The sequence below is a fragment of the Protomyctophum parallelum genome (assembly GCF_964188405.1).
Source record: "Protomyctophum parallelum genome assembly, chromosome: 3".
Classification (NCBI taxonomy): Eukaryota; Metazoa; Chordata; class Actinopteri; order Myctophiformes; family Myctophidae; genus Protomyctophum; species Protomyctophum parallelum.
Genome location: NC_139698.1, coordinates 33820001 through 33837212, shown reverse-complemented (window position 1 = coordinate 33837212; position 17212 = coordinate 33820001). Strand labels below are relative to the sequence as shown.

Below are 17212 nucleotides of genomic sequence, written 5' to 3'. Positions count from 1 at the left end.
ACTCAACATCAACATCAGCCCCCCAACTGAAACAGAGGTCAAGAGTGCCATTAAAGCAACTAAGCACACTGAGATGCTGAAGACTGACCTAAACACCTCAGTCAAGGTCCTCACCTCACAGACCTGTTCAGGAACATCTGGGACCAAAATGCCATCCCTGAGGACTGGGCTAAAGGTCTGATTGCCAAAGTTCAGAAGAAAGGGAATCTACAGAATTGCAACAACTGGCGAGGCATCACATTGCTCTCCATCCCATCTGTCTTCTGCAGAATCTTGCTGGGTAGAATTGACACAGCGACGTCAAACTGAGGCAGGAACAGGCAGGCTTCAGGAAAGGAAGAGGGTGCACAGATCAAATATTCACAATAAGGAACATCATTGAGCAATGCCTGGAGTAGAACAGTCCATTATACATCAACTTCATAGATTTCCAGAAAGCTCTTGATAGCTTGCACCGTGATACGTTGTGGAAGATTGTAGAATCCTATGGCGTCCCTCCAAAGATGACTGCATTGAATAAGATATTTTATCATCAATTTCAGTGCAGTGTCAATGTCAATGGCAACCTCACGGAATCGTTCCCTGTGGAATCTGGTGTACGCCAGGGATGTATCATCTCCCCAATACTCTTCCTGATCGCCATTGACTGGACCATGCGTAAGACCATCTCAGATAAGCCCAAAGGCATCCAGTGGACTCTCTTCACCCAGCTAGAATATCTCGATTATGCTGATGACCTTGCTGTTCTCTCCACCAATCACACCCACCTGCAAGAGAAGACGGACTGACCGATTTGCTAAGCAGATAGGTCTGAACATCAACATCTCCAAAACCCAAGTGACACACCCAACACCACATGCACCAATCACTGTGGATGGTAACTGGATGGTAAGTTCACGTATCTGGGAAGTCTCCTCAGTAAGGACAATGCATGCAGCAGGGACATCAGTATAAGGAAAAGCTCGCAGCATATTTGCAAGCCTCCAGACCATCTGGAAATCTAAGCATGAATGCTGGCGAGTGGTGGAGAGCGACATGAATAAGATCAACTCAGGTCAACTCAACGAGGACCTGTACCTAAAGACAAACTGTTACAATGTGGTACTGGAAATCAAACACAGACGGCTCAGATGGCTCGGACATGTCCTTCGAATGGATCAGAACAGCATTCCTAAAGTAGTCCTAAAATGGATCCCACCTGGAAACAAGGGAGGCCAAAAATAACCTGGCGGAGAACTTTGACCTTCTGAACTGAAGATGGAAAATCTGACATGGGGCGAGGCACAACATGCTGCACAGGATAGGACCAGATGGAAGCAGATAGCCGCAGCCTTATGTTCCAACGGGAACGAAGAGGATTAAGTAAGTTTTGTCCTATACTGTAACTCTTGAACCTTAGGTCGTAAAATCAAAATGTCTTTTCTCTGGAATCCTTGGCTCATGACGCCCATTTGCGTCAGGATAGATTTTCGTTTGCCTTTGCCTCACTTTCATTTTGTCAAACTGGAAAGCGATAAAACCCCCGTCCTTTAAGCAGTGGATCAAGGCAGTGATGTTCTCATTGAAGTTACAAAAGATCTATACTCCATAACGGGAGCCTGGGAGAAATTCGACACAACCTGGTCCCCCTTCAAAGATACGTAGAAACTCAGACTATTACCAAACTATTATTAAGTACATGTTTAGGTGAAGATGTGTGTACATATATGTGTATGTCTGTGATTACATGTATACACATGTATACACATGTATACACATATAAATTTAAAATATATAAAATCAAATCAAAGAACAGAGAGAAAAATAAATAAAATATAAAAGAAACACGAAGACGGAAACCAAAGAAATAAATAAACGTATATGTACAGTTTACGTACAGCCAAAAATGTAGAAACGCCTGTCCATTATCCTGTCCAACCATTCTCTCGGAGGCCTGACCTGCATGCCACGATCAAGCCATATTTCATTGTAAATCATTAAGATTGGTTGTTTGTTTGTTTTAGTTTTTTGTTGTTGTTTGTTATTTTTCATTATTTTCTACTTTCAAATATTGGCCAGTATGATGGTGGACTAGGTCATCTGTACTACACTTCTGTGAATGCGTACTGGCAACATGGCATTGCCTACAGATGGACAGATCCTGGAAGAGGTGGGGGGGGGGGGGGGAGGGGCACAAAAATGAACTGTAAAAAAAAAGAAAATGTTACTGCTGAATGTCATTGTGAAGTGCTAGTCAATAAACAGAAGTTAAAAATGATCGATTTTAGAATTTTCTTCAAAACCCCTTTTTGATCCTCCACCTACAGATTTTGTCCAAATCTCACAATAATCGGTACACATGATCTCTGGACCTATCCGATTAAAACGCCACAGGCAGAATTTTGATAGTTCAAACTCGGGTCCTCCTGACTCACAAAAAGCATGTGGTACGTGCACTAACTGGCTGAGCCACCATGGCATCCTTAAATTTGACCTCCTTCACTGATTTCTTTTTTTTTAAGATATTTTTTGCGGCTTAAGCCTTTTATTGATTTTTGAAGGGACAGACAGTAGGCTGACAGGAAACGGGAGAGAGATGGGGGGATGACATGCAGTAAAGGCCGTCGGGTCCGGGAGTCGAACCCGCGGCACACTGCGACTGGATTACCAGTCCGGTGCCCAGACCGTTACGCTACGGCCTGGGCCTCCTTCACTGATTTTGATGCAATATGCAGTGCTAAAAAAAGAGAAAGACTTTTTAAATAACTTCACGCTACCATGTGCCATGGCTTCCTCTTCATCCTTCATGCTATCATGTGGCATGGCTTCCTCTTCATGCCAAGATAGAGGGAAGTTGATCTAGATACTGTAGATAGCTGTCTATCCCGCATATGACAACTTATTAAACACCTATCAGTCAATCTAGAGTCTGCATGTACTGATGGTCTGTTTTTTTTATGTAGCCTGTAGCCTGTACCTCTATACGGTCTTGATTTATAGACAGTATAATGGTGGTGCCTGTGGTTATTGGTCCTTGACTGAATGCACTGTATAAGCCTCACATAAACTGCATCACATTTTAAATGTACAATATATTATACGTATACATACATAAGTCAGCACTTGCCTCCTGTTAGAGGTTAATAACAAAGTGAATTCAAATAATTAAAGTATCAAACTATTATTCTCAAATATGTGGGCATACCATTCACTCTCATTTCCATTCCCATGTATTACTATTCTGTAGTAAGTAATGCTATGAAAACAAAAGTATTCAGCAGCAAGTATTCAAGAGCTGTGATTTGCAACAGACCTGCAGTTTGATCTGGATGCAGTGTATGTGTTGCATAATACCTGATCGCTGCTTCTCTACTTTTAGTTTGAACTCTGGGGACAGAAAACAGACCCGTCTCAGATGACCTGAGAGGTCTGGGCAGTGGTGGAAAAGGTACTCACAATTTGTATTTAAGTAAAAGTACCAGTACTTATAGAAATACTCTACTATTACAACTAAAAGTCCAGAATTCGAAATGTACTTAAAGTGCCGAATAAAAGTACTCATTATGCATAATGATCTGTTTCAAGTTTTCAAATGTATAAAAATATTTTGTTTTGTAATAATAATCAAAATCTACAAAGTAACTAGTAACTAAAGTTTTCAGATACATTTAGTGGAGTAAAAGTACATATTTGGATCCGAGATGTAGTGGAGTAAAAGTAAAAAGTACCTAAAAAGTACAATACTTGAGTAAATGTACTTGGTTCCTTTCCACCACTGGGTCTGGGTTGTTCATAACAAGAAGATCAGAAATACTAAACTAAACCATTCAGTGCTTTATAAAACAACAGTAGTTGCTCCAGACAGGGAGCCAGTGTAAAGATCTGAGAACTGAAGGGATATTATCCACTTTCTTGGCCTTTAGTGTGGACTCAAGCAGCAGTCCTCTCTGCAGCTGTTTTATTTCATTGATCGATCGATGGACGTCTTTATTGACAAAAATGCAGGGGTAAGCCAGAAGGCAAAGTTCTCAATGTACCAGTCAATCTCTGTTTTGAAAGTAATAGGAAAAGGAAAGGACAAGATACAAAAATGGGGTTTCTTAGGTGGGTGTCTGGCATCTCTCTGAGTGATATGAGCTCTGATTGTTCTCGGCCTATTGTCTTAAATTAGCCTGTCACATCTAACGAAAAGAAGGAAAAAATGTTTTGTTCTCTTCTCTGCTTCTGCTGTTTTTCTGTTGTTTTTGTTTTTCTGTTTTTGTTTTTCTCGCTTTTGTTTTCTTACTTAGTTTTTGTTTTGTCAGTAACTCTGGGTTACTTTAGTAACCTCAGTTTCTAAAGCGAATCGAGCGAGAGAATCGCCTAAGGGTGGCGCCATTTCCATGGTGCCAACACAGAATAAATCCATATACTCACGAAACAATACTGATTGGGTCGTGCTTAACTGTCTGTCAACGGCTGCAACTGCGGGCCCCGCCCGGAGCCTATAAAGCAGCGCACAGCCGGAAAGACGTCATTCCTATCAACCAGTCCTTTTTCTGTGCTCTTTCTAAGCAAGAAGGGTAGTAAGGGCGATTATCTCGCTCGATTCGCTTGATAAACTGAGGTTACTAAAGTAACCCAGAGTTTATCTAAGCTCATCTCGCTCAAGAATCGCCTAAGGGTGTACATAAACCCCCCGTATCACTACCACCAGTTGAAAAGGAGGCCCGACCCGGGACCCCTCCCCCAGCAGTTCCCTGCCCGTGGGGAGAAGGAAAGGCAAGGAGGCTATCTGGACCACAGGCCCAGTAGACAAGAACCTATCTAAGGAGCTAGCCAGTGAAAACTGTCTAAGCACTCAGACGCGGGCTGATGGTTCCCCATCTTATATGCCCTAGGATCTATCTCCTGAAGTGCGCGTGTGTGACCGTTGTTCCCAACTGTCCCATCACCTAGCGGCAGCTCCCAGAACGGCGTGAGCAATTCCAAGAGATGCCACGTCCAAGTTATAGTACGTGGCGAAAGTCGAAGGGGACGACCAACTCGCGGCCGTACACACATCCTGAAGTGAGGCTCCCTTCGCAAGAGCCCAGGATGCAGACATGCCTCTCGTAGAGTGAGCCCGCAAACCCTCCGGAGGTTGTGTACCACTTTCGGCATAGATCAACTGTATGGCTTCCACAACCCATTGTGAAAGTCTCACCTTGGTTATGGGATTCCCTCTTCTCTGAGGGTCCCATGCGACAAACAACTGATTGGCCTTCCTAAAGGCAGCAGTCCTGTCTACATACAGTTTCAGTGCCCTGACCGGACAGAGACTGTTCAGCCTCTCGTCTTCCGCTGATGCGAAAGGGGGCGGGTGGAAAGCTGCCAAGTCTACCGGAGTACATCCGGAAGGAAAGTTCTTGGGCAGGAACGACAGGTTCGGCCTGAGCGAAACCCTGGTACCGTTCCCACTAAATCTCATGCAGCTTGGACTCACCGAGAGCGCATGCATGTCACTAGATCGCTTCGCTGTAGTCAAGGCGACCAGCAGGGCAGTCTTAAGTGAGAGGAAACTTCAAACCCACCGTGTTCAGTGGTTCGAAGGGGGCTCTCGACAGAGCGTGCAGCACCAAGGTCAGATCCCAGGAGGGAACTAAGGATCTAGATACCGGCCGAGCACGCTTGACACCCCTCATGAACTGTCGAATCAATAAGTTCTCACTTATTGGTCTGTTGTCCATACCCACATGGTAGGCCGATATGGCCGCCAGGTTGAGTTTCACTGAGGAGTTCCCCAAGTGTCTATCCAACAATTCTTGCAAGAAGGTTAGGATAAGAACCACCGAGGCCTGAAAAGGAACGGCCCGTTCCGGCCTTGCCGCACACCAGCGCATAAACACGTTCCAAGCCGTGTTGTACCGCTGTCTAGTCGAAGGGGCCCTGGCTCCCAAGATCGTCTCAATGACTCTAGGGGGCAAGCCTGTGGCTATTAGAGTCGACCCCTCACTGGCCACACCCAGAGGTCTAAGTCCTGTGGGCGCGGATGGAATATCTCGTGACCCGCCTGGGTAAGCAGATCCCTCCACAGAGGGAGCTGCCAAGGCTGGTCGTAGAGGAGGGGAAATATGTCCAGTCTCCAGGATCCTCGGGCTGGAGCCACTAGTAGCACGTTCGAGCCCTGAACCCTCACCCTGGCTAAGGTGAAGGGAGTTCAAGATAATTGATGTGGGCGGACCTCAAGGTTCCATCCCATATCCCTCTGGCCGACCTGCCTTCGTGGGTGGCCCCCCACCCACTCAGGCTCGCGTCCGTAGTGACGACCTTCCTGGCCAACGGTAGACCAAGGGGGACTCCCTCCGTCATGATCCGTCTGTCCAACCACCATCTCAGGGTGAGCGTGCATTCCCCGGGGATTGTCACTCGCCGCGAGAGGAATCTGGTGGGCACCCGTAGAGACCTCAACCAGCGCTGAAAGGGTCTCATGTGGAGTCTGCCCAACCGCACCAGAGAGATGGCCGATGCCATCAGTCCCGCCATACGTAGGCAGATTCTGAGTGGCAGTCTGTGTCCTCTCTGGAACAGGGCCACACACTTCAGGAAGGCGTCGATCCTCTCCGGGCTCAACCGAGCCGTGAAGGAGGCTGAATCCAGTGCTATGCCTATGAAGTTGATCGACTGGGCGGGCACCATAACACTCTTCTCGTGATTTATGGTGAACCCTAGGGAGGACATATGGTAAGGTAAGGTAAGGTAAAGGTAAGGTAAACCGATTGAGAGCTCGTAGGTCCATGATTGGACGCAGCCCCCCCCCCCCCCTTCTTCTTGACCAGGAAGTAGCGTGAGTAAAACCCGCTGCGACTCTGGCTCAGGGGTACCTCTCTGACAGCCTTCTTCTCCAGCAGAGAGTTGATCTCCTGCTGGAGAACCTGACCCGCTTTGCCGCGTGCATCGGAGTAGAGGATTTCTCCGAATGCAGGGGGTCTCATAGCGAACTGGAGCCTGTAACCTCTCGCTATGGTGCGGAGAACCCAAGGAGACGCTCCGCACAGTTCCCACTGTGTCAGGCGACGCGCAAGGGGGTTCTCCATCGCCAGGGGAGCGCGTCGTCGCGCAGGGCTGGCGCCCCCTGGTGGACCAGAGAACATTTCGGCATGACCCGTCCTGCCAGTGGCGTTTAGGCCCGCCACAAGGCCAAGGTCCCGCCCCACTGTGTCGGAGAGCCCGGGGGCTACTCCTGGCAGTGGGTTCATGTCCCCCCGATGTTGTTGTTGTTATGTTTTAATGGCGTGAAAGCCTTCCATTACAGGAAATAAAACAGGTACAACATTGGAAACAACAACATGTCGATGGTCGGCCGCACCCGTGGTGACACTCCGCATCGTGAGCCCCCGCCTCTTCCTGGGCGGTCTGAGTGTGAGAAGAACACTCAAATCCAGGCTCGGGGGGGGAGGGGAGACGTCTGGTCTCGTCTCCCCTGGGACGGGGACGGTGTCACTTGCTCTGTGGTTCCCCACGGCCTCCGCCCTGGCCTCGTCTCGGGCCATGGGGCGGGCGGCCGTGGCCACGCCCAGCTGGGCGTCTGTCACGGTTGGGGGTGTTGGCCGAGGCACCGGACGGTGCCAGCTGGCCTCCTGCCCTCTCCTGGCGGGGCTTGGAGCCAGAGCGGCCACCCCTACCACCGCTGGTGTGTTGGGGTTGGCGTGCGGAGGGAGCTCTTAAGAGGAGCTCGCTGTCCGTCGTCCACCTTGAAAGCAGCCTATCTAGAATGCTAAGCATGCTAGGGTGGCATCGGCCATCCAACGAGGTTGCTACTCCCAACCTCGAAAAGGTTAGCTAAACAGCTAAACAACCCTAGCTTCACAATGTACATACCTGTAATGTTGAGGGAAGCAGTCAGTAGTCGAGGGTCGCTGGGGAACCACGTCGAGTGAGACTCGTGCCTTTGGCCGCTGCGTGAAGTAGTAGTAGTGGTAGTTGTCGGTGGAGGCCTAGGACTGCATCCGACATCCCGTTGTCGCAACCACTCGGCTCGGGGGAGCCTCGTTGGTGGGCCGACGAGATCCCGCTGGAGGGAGAGCAGCACCCAGAGCCAGCCGGCGAGGCCTGGCTGATGTCTTGGGTCTGGCTCCAAAGGCCTGTTTACCAGTGTGGTGAAGAGCGTGTGGAGCTTCTTGTTGGCGGTCTGAGCCGCCTTCCTGGCAGGGGAGGAGCCCAGGAAGGACTCGTCATGGTGTCTCTGAGACGCGTCAAGGTTGAGGGGTCTGGAGAGAGAGGACGAGGTGGTGGGCCTAGGCCTCGAGGTTTGGGGCTGGTCGGGACAGCCGGGCTCGGAGGTGTCGACCAGGGACCTGTCTTGGTGACTCTTGACGCGTGAGATGCGTCAGCTTTTCTCCCCGTCTGCGAAGTAGAAGCAGCATGGGTAGAGACCAGAGGTCTCGAGAGCCTGGCGAGCATGCCCTAGACCCAGGTAAACCATGCAGCGAGAGTGACTGTCCTCAGGGGACAGCAGGTTGCTGCAGTTGCATGAGAAATTCCCGGTGGCGTTCCTCCTCGGGAACCCGGGAGGGCTGTTGTCACCCCTGCTGAAGGTCCTCCTGGGTCTGGTTGTGCTGTGTAGCGTCACCGCCAGTAGCCATGTTGCCTAGTTTAGTTTTCCAACTGTCCACTGAGGTGTAATAAGGCTAGAAAACTAACCAGGGTCTTCCAACACAAGGAAGAGTCTTGTAGGTCAAGCGCAGTTGTAGCTTAAAGAAGGAACCAGCAGTTCAAGACATTGTAGAAGCACTTCTCTTTTAAGTTATAATATAAAAATTATAAAAGAAGAAAAGTGGTGGTGGAGTAGAAGGGTAGGACTCGTGGTGCTCCACTGAAAATCAGCTGTCTAAACAGAGAGGACCACGTTGTGAAACTGTGGTGGCCAGAGAAACGGCTGGAAACTAGCTAGTGTCTAGCGGAGCTAAAAGGCTATAGCTGCGTTAGCGGGAGCTAGCTAACCTAGGAAGGCTAGCTTAGCTGCGGCTGGATAGCAAGCTAGCGTTGTAACCCAGCTACGGTGGTTGCTTGTTGTTGGTGACGCTAAAATCAACGCCTAGCGGCTGAGGATTAGCTAGAAACACCGGTAGCAAGCGAAACAGCGTTGCAGCTTGCTGCTTATGCGGGTTGTCTGTTGCCAGGGTCCTGTTGCAGTTGCGACTGAAACATACCCGCTGAGGGTCCTCCTGGGTCTGGTTGTGCTGTGTAGCGTCACCGCCAGTAGCCATGTTGCCTAGTTTAGTTTTCCAACTGTCCACTGAGGTGTAATAAAGGCTAGAAAACTAACCAGGGTCTTCAGACACAAGGATGGGTCTTGTAGGTCAAGAGCAGTGTAGACGCAGCTAGAAATATATACATACATATATAATATATGTGTATATATATATAATAAATATATTTAAAATATGTTAAATATATTCAATACATTTAATAAATAGCTACAGGACCACAAACAACCATAGCTTACAGCAGCTGGTATTCCCAGGCGGTCATCCAGGTACTAACCAGGCCGGACCCTGCTTAGCTTCCGAGATCAAACAGTAGCTAGAGGCAACAGGAGTAGCCGATAGCAGCTAGAGGAGGCTGCCACTAGAGGTAGCCAGAAAGGCTGCTAAAGGCAGCTAGCTAGTAGCTAGGGTCTTCCGACATGGAGCAACGTCTAGCCGTGGGCCGTGAGGCCGTATGGAAGCCTGTGGCCGCGTGAGCGTGGGGCTTCCGAGCCGACGGGGTCTTGCGACACAACGTAGTGAGAAAGAGCGTGGTTCAGCGCGGGCTGAGGGAGTCTGTAAAACTGCGTGTTAGCTAGTAGGGTCCCTAACAGTTTCCGAAGGCTTTAGCAGCAGAGAAAACAAGGGAAAACAGAGCTAACAAGCTGGGGTTGCAAAACGGAGGCTTACCAACTCACCGTAGCAGAGCAGCGCAGGTTGACTTCCGCGGATCGCTTCTTTCCGACGAGCGGCTGTCTCGTCCATTGTCGGCTGGCTCTTGTCCAAGGCCCAGGAAAAGCTTTGCGGCTAACGTGAGGTCTTCCGACGCTGGTTAGGCTAAGCGAAGAGCTAAGCTAGCGTTTGTAGCTAAAGCTAAGCTAGAGTTTGTCAACGCTAATAGAGCTATGTTCAAGAGGCCTCTCGGCACTGCTAGACAAAGCCCTAGAAACTTACCTCGTTTCTTTTTCTGTGTTCGTGAGTGTAAGACCACCGGGTTTCCACCGCGAATTCCAGGGTACAAGTGAGGGCACTCGTCCAAGGGGGATAAAATATCAACGGAGTTATAGAAGTGGTAGTCTTAGAAATACATCTGTGTTAGCGCAGAAAAAGGCAGGAATGACATCTTTCCGGCTGTGCGCTGCTTTATAGGCTCCGGGCGGGGCCCGCAGTTGCAGCCGCTGACAGACAGTTAAGCACGACTCAATCAGTATTGTTTCGTGAGTATATGGATTTATTCTGTGTTGGCACCATGGAAATGGCGCCACCCTTAGGCGATTCTTGAGCGAGATGAGCTTAGATAAACTAATGTTACTCTTAAAAAGGGTATAGGCATAATAAGCTTTGGCTTCAGCCTACACCTTTTCGGTGCTAAACTTGACCTTATAATACAATCTGTCTTTAAAATGTAAAAAATGTAAGTACCGAAATAATAATAATAATAATAACTATTCATTCATTCATAGGGTGAGACACTCTCAGTCATCTGTGAGAGACTCTGAGCAGAGTCGCTGCTTCTTGATGTAGAACGGAGCCTGTTTAGGTGGCAAGGTGGCATCTAGTATGGATGCCTCTTGCAGGACTTCTCCCCAGGGAGGTTTTCCAGGCATGGCATTGGCAAGATGTGTGTGGGGTGGAGTTTAAGGACCTTTATTTTGACCTTCACTACAGCGTCTTGGATGCTATAGTGTACCCGTAGCAGCCGTAATCTTAATGACGTGGACTTCTATCTACTGGTGGATATTCTAGCTTGGCTTTTTCTTTTTTTTTTAAAGATGTTTGTTCAGCCTTTTCTGCCTTTATTGATAGGTTGAAAGTAATCTGACAGGAAATGGGGAGAGAGATGGGGGGGAAGACACGCGACAAAGGCCGTCGGGATCGGGAGTCGAACCCGCGGCGCACCATCAGGCTGGTTCAACAGCCTAGGTGCCCAGACGGTTGAGCTAAACGTCCGGGCCAGCATTATTATTTTTGATTGATCTTTGAGGTGACTTTAATACCATGCTCTCTCCAGATAGTTTATTGTCTAATATGCAGGAGTAAGTAAGTAACTTCTTTCATGGCGGTGTACTTCAAAGTCACCTACAGGCAAGGTATTCTCCGTCTTAGTGAGGACACAAGCAGCAGCGTTCTGAATCAACTACAGCTGTCTGATTGATTGTTTAGGTAGACCTGTAAAGACACCATTACAGAGGTTGAGTCTACAAAAGATGGATTGGATAGGTTTTTCCAAATCCTGAAGGGATAAGTCCTTTAATCATTGATACTAGTCCTTACCCATTTGAAGATATGAACACAAAATGATGTACTGTGTGGGTAATAGATCATGTAATGTAATAGATCATATTATTGATATGTGTATTTTGAGGTCTACTCAGTCTGAGGTTGGGGGAGGGAGTTGTTAAAGATGGAGTGTTTATGAGGTGACAGTACTTAAAGGTATTGATTTCACTACATTCAAATATCACTTATTTTTTGGTTTTGTTGTGATAATCCTCTCTACTATAGAGTGTGCTGACCATATAAGGAGTTCCTCCCTGTCCCCAGTTAACCCCTAGGGGTCAAAAAACCTTAGGTTTTGTTTTTGGCTCTGTATCCTGATTGGACGAAAGGCTTGGGTCCCAGCCAAAAACGAAACCTAAGGTTTTTTGAGTGAAATCACTGAATATACCTTTAATTAGACCCCTTGATGTGGTTGTTACAGTATGTGCAAGGATGTCTTGCTTTTGTATTTACACCAGTGTATTCCTCCGACTTACTCTCTCTCTGTCACACGCACGCACGCAGGCACGCAGGCACGCAGGCAGGCAGGCAGGCAGGCAGGCACGCACGCACGCACGCACGCACGCACGCACAGTCCCCCGTCCTTATTGTTGCCATAGAGAGAGAGAAATGTAATTTGTCCTGCATGGCTCGTGTATAGTCTTTCAGCGTGACAATGCTTGAAGTGACGCTAATAAACAGTGTTCAATTTGTTAAATTGAAAAAGGGCTTCGAGATGCCTTGCATAATGGTATGGCCAATGTCTGTGTGGGGGGAGGGGGGGGGGGTATGACAAACAGACAGACACGTCTCAAATTATTAGCTAGGCGGGAAATAGCTGTTTTCAATGCATGATAGTTCAGTTGGTGATAGAAGCATGAAATTTGGCACAGATGTCCTTCATGACCCTAATCGATAATCAACCTCGGGCCATGCAGAATTTCAATTTCTTCAAGGTGGCCCGCCAGTTTTAAAAATGGCTGCAACTGTAAATACGTTTTGGACTATATCACTTCGCTGGCATAGGCGGCGGGTGCGTTTTACCTTTGGGTAGGCTATAGAATTGCCGCCGCGGATTTATTTATTTCCCAGATGGTCTAAAAATGAGTTATTTAGCATACTTTTACCAATGAATTAGCCTATACACAGACAACGACTTTTGGACGTATTTTTCTCAAGTCTCGAGTCAGTCAGTCAGAGTAGATTACCCGGCGGTGTTGCTGCCCCTCCGAGAGTCGCGGCTCATGGCTCTTGAAAGACGGCACAGAGACAGCAGTCACTCCGCTGAACGTGTCAGTGTTGCTGCAGTGGTGTGAACTGTGAACCGTGCGGACATTGGCTGGTTCTGACAGCCACTCACTCTTGCTGTTTCCCAAAACAAACCAGCGCGCGCTACTCTTTGCTACAAAGCGACTGGAAGGACGAGGTTTACAGACATACCAATAGTAGTCAATCATAATGATTAGGCCAGTTGCTGTATCGTGTATAGCCTATACGATCAGCGATCACCAGGGGGCAGCGACAACACACACACGCACACACAATAGCCTTCTATAATGCTGCGCACATATATTATATATATTTAAAAAAATACCCAGCATAATTTTTGGGAAGGCTAAGCCTTCCCTAGCCTTACGCACCCGCCGCCTATGTTCGCTGGGGCTGTAAATATTTTTATTTCCACTCATTTTGATGTAAGAGAATATGTTCTGGAGGTATTTCTACCAAGTACGATATAAAAAGTAAAATTAGGTTCCAATATGGCGGCATGTTTTCCAATATGGCTGCCGATAAATTGCATAACTACTACTCATGGTTCGGCTCATGGTTAATCCACAGTTGGTGATACAAGCATGACATTTGGCACAGATCACCTTTATACCACCCTAATTAGTAATCAACCTCGGGCCATGCATAATTCCTAATTCTTTCAAGATGGTTTCACCAGTTGAAATGGCTTCAACTGGGCCTACGTTTTGGACTATATCCTTTTGCTGAGACATTTTCATTTTCTATTATTTCCCCCTCATTTTGATATAAGAGAATATGTTCTGGAGGTATTTCTATGAAGTACGATCAGAAATAACATTAGGTTCCAATATGGTGGCATGTTTTCCAATATGGCTGCCGATAAATTGCATTAATGTACATGCTCATGGATAATACACAGTTGGTGATACAAGCATGAAATATGGCACAGATCACCTTTATACCACACTAATTGGTAATCAACCTCGTGCCATGCAGAATCCCTCAATTTGTGAAGATGGCTGACAGGTTTACAAAATCCCAAAAGCCCAATTGACAAGTTGTTATTTTGTTATTGCAGTACCAGGGCACACTGGTTGACACTATAGCTGTGATACTCAGCATGGGGTTCAATGCTAATACATTTTCTATAAGGTTTCCTAAATGCTGTTTAGCTTGCTCCAAATTAAAGTTAAACAGCTGCACCTGCATTGACAGGATGTGCCAGCGCGGGAGAGCCGAGCCAAGGAAGACAGGGCTTTAGTCTTTCGGAAGGTGTACAGGTGATCTTACTTGTTACTTGTGCAAGCAGAGCGTGCAAGTAATGTTATCAGTCAGGTGCTACGATGCGTATGTCCCTTAGCAGCATATGATATGACGTCATATGTTGGCACAAAGCAGACCGTGCAGGTATGTTTTCCGTCATGCTACGAAGCATATGTCCCATGACGTGATGAAGCTATGTACCAATGTCCCTTAGCAGTCATATGCTGGCACGGGACATACGAAAGCAGACCGTGCAGGTATGTTTTCTGTCATGCTACGAAGCCTATGTCCCAGATATGTACCAATGCCAGGGTATAATTGGTTTACGATGGTGACGTAATGATGATATGTTTCAGTGTCGGGTGGATTCAAGGGACATATGCATCAAACCACCCGAGTAACCACATTATACCACTAACCAACTCAGAAATTATACATACATATAGACATACATATATATAGACAATAGACATACATAGTGAATATATGTACCAATGCCAGGGTATAATTGGTTATCGATGGTGACGTAACGATGATATGTTTCAGTGTCGGGTGGACTAAAGGTAATGCCCCTATGTATACATTTATGTAATCTGACACCACTGCCATAAGAGGCATAAGTAATCATTACCATACTTCAAAATACTACTTTTTTTCATCCAAAAGCAAGGTACGTAGCAAATAGCTAAACCTAATAATTCAATATAGCAAATGTTCTTTCACAGAGAGGCTGAGATTTGAAAGTTTGTAGCGGTCTACAGTACTTGCACGCTCTGCTTGCGCACTAGTAGCCTAGGCCATTTATGGCCTACTTGTGTGCAACAAGCAAGTAGGCACTCGACAGAGTTCAGTTCTAGTTAGAAATACCTCCAGAACATGTTATCTTATATCAAAATGAGGGGGAAATTAAAAAAGAATTAGTAGTCCAAAACATAGGCACAGTTGAAGCCATTACAACTGGTGAAAACTGGCGGCCATCTTGAAAAATGTAGGAATTATGCGTGGCCTGAGGTTGATTACGAATTAGTGTGGTATAAAGGTGATTTGTGCCAAATGCCATGCTTGTATCACCAACTGTGGATTAACCATGAGCAGATGTACATTTATGCAATTTCTCAGCAGCCATATTGAAAAATATGCCGCCATATTGGAACCTAATGTTATTGTTTCATCTCACTTGGTAGAAATACCTCCAGGACATATCTTATACCAAAATTAGGGGAAATGCTAAGTTTTATAGGCCCCGCAAATTGGTGTAGTCCAAAACGTATAGGTCCAATTGCAAACTGGCGGCCATCTTGGAAAATGGAGGAATTTTGCGTGGCCGCGGGGTTGATTATCGATTATGGTCATATAAAGGTCATCTGTACCAAATGTCATGCTTCTATCACCAACTGAACTATCACCTCTATTTCCTGCCTAGCTATATAGTAGGATGTTCTTAACGTGATAGTAGCCTCAGCCTGACATTGTAATTGTCTTAATGTGACTGTTGTAATTCAGGTCTGAGTCCATACACCAGCATTTCTGCCTTGGTTTAGAATTACATTTGTTTTGTTTTTACTTGAAGAAAATCTGGCACCTCCAATCATTAATTTATTCAGTGCAATACTTGTATTGGGCAAGAGTCCTGTGATATTATTATGAAAATTGGTGTCATCTACATAATTATCGTAACATAATCTGTTGTTTTCCATAATTTGAGCCAGTGGGAGCATGTAGATGTTGAACAGAAGAGGTCCCAGAACGGAGCCTTAGGGAACTCTTTGTCCGCTCACATGTGTAATTACCCATTGACAGTATTGTGCCTGAAAGCCCTCTAGTTTTCCAGCCAGTCTAGTAAAATGCTGTGGTTGACCGTGTCAAATGCAGCACTGAGAACCAGTAATACCAAGACAGAAACTCAGTCACTGCATGTCTGTGTTTAAGTGGATGTCATCTAAGATCTTAACAAGAGTAGTCTCGTGCTGCTATGGTCAAAATCCTCCTGACATTTGATGTCAAGTAGACATTAAAACATTTGTTTAGTGCCAAGAAGTTGTTCAGCTGTGGAAAAAGAGCTATTTCAATAATTGTACAAAAGAGGTTTAATATAATTGCTCAATAGTGAGGTGTCTAGGTTATTGTGTTGTGAGTTTCCTGATTACAGCAGTTGTCAGGGCCTGTGAGAAGAACTATGTGGCTGTACAATTTCCAAGATCTTACGAAACCTGAGGTTACAAGAATTGAGCTGGCTTTGCAAGGCATGGGGTAGAAATGATCAATGTTCAACCGTATAATCTGATTGTTGTTGATATAGTCATGATTTAAAAAGAATAAGACGACTGGTATCGCTGATAGAGGCGAGTACAGGAGGAGTGCTTCTGAAAAGGCTTACTGCAGCAATACATATTAGGTCCAGGTTGTAGCACATGTTTGGGTATGTCTTCTGGTGATAATGTACACTAGTCAGGAGGTGTGCTTTACTTCCTTACTGTACAGTATAATACTATACAATATGTATCTACTGTAGATAAAGTGCTACATTAAGATTTGGAAACAATACATTTTAAATATAGAATGATTCAGTGTGATTTGATTTTATGCAATCTAACACAGCTCTTAAAGGTGTTCAATCTAGACTTTTCATTACAAATACATTATGTATATCAATGTTATAGAAAACTCAAAAAGTGGATTAACTCAAAAGGTTAAGCTTAATTTATAGCCTACTCCATTGCACAAGGGTGTTCCTTTACAGATACAGATTTTGATGCTGACTGACAAAGGGCAAGTAATGTGTTTTAGCTTGTAGATCTGTTCTTTTTGGCAAACGATACCATCGTACTATAAACTAGAAAAGTGTGCTCCTCGTATAGTTTGCCTTCCCTGGGCCCACAAATTTAGGAAGGCAGTTATAAACAAATAGAATGGTAGGCCTATATGAGAAATCTGACCGATATATCTTTTCAAAGCTAATGTGTAGTGATTCGTGTGAGTTTCGGGCAAACGTTGTACGAGTTTTAGCAAAAAGTGTGGTTTGAATATACAAACGATGTGGAAATTCTAGTAAAATATTTTTTCTTCCTTGGCCTTGGACTAGTGTGCGTGCAAAGTCTCACGCCGATCGGTCCAACGGTACCTGGGATTAGCTGCTCACAGACGGACAGACGGACGGTCTGGCGGACACAAGTAGATTGCAATGCACTGAATAATTGATGTTGTGTTGAGTGAATGAGAGTGTTTATTGGGGTATACCCTAGCAGGGCTGCAAT

At 46.1% G+C, this 17212-nt stretch overlaps 1 protein-coding gene across 1 annotated transcript in view; it reads right to left on the bottom strand.

Moving 5' to 3' along the window:
• lratd2b (LRAT domain containing 2b) overlaps positions 1–16997 on the bottom strand; it is a 284775-nt gene extending 267778 nt beyond the window's left edge. Inside the window, exon 1 of the mRNA XM_083761940.1 lies at positions 16988–16997. The gene's annotated coding sequence lies outside the window, so the exon portion shown is untranslated. The remainder of the gene's footprint in view (positions 1–16987) is intronic.
• Between the last annotated feature and the right edge of the window lie 215 nt (positions 16998–17212).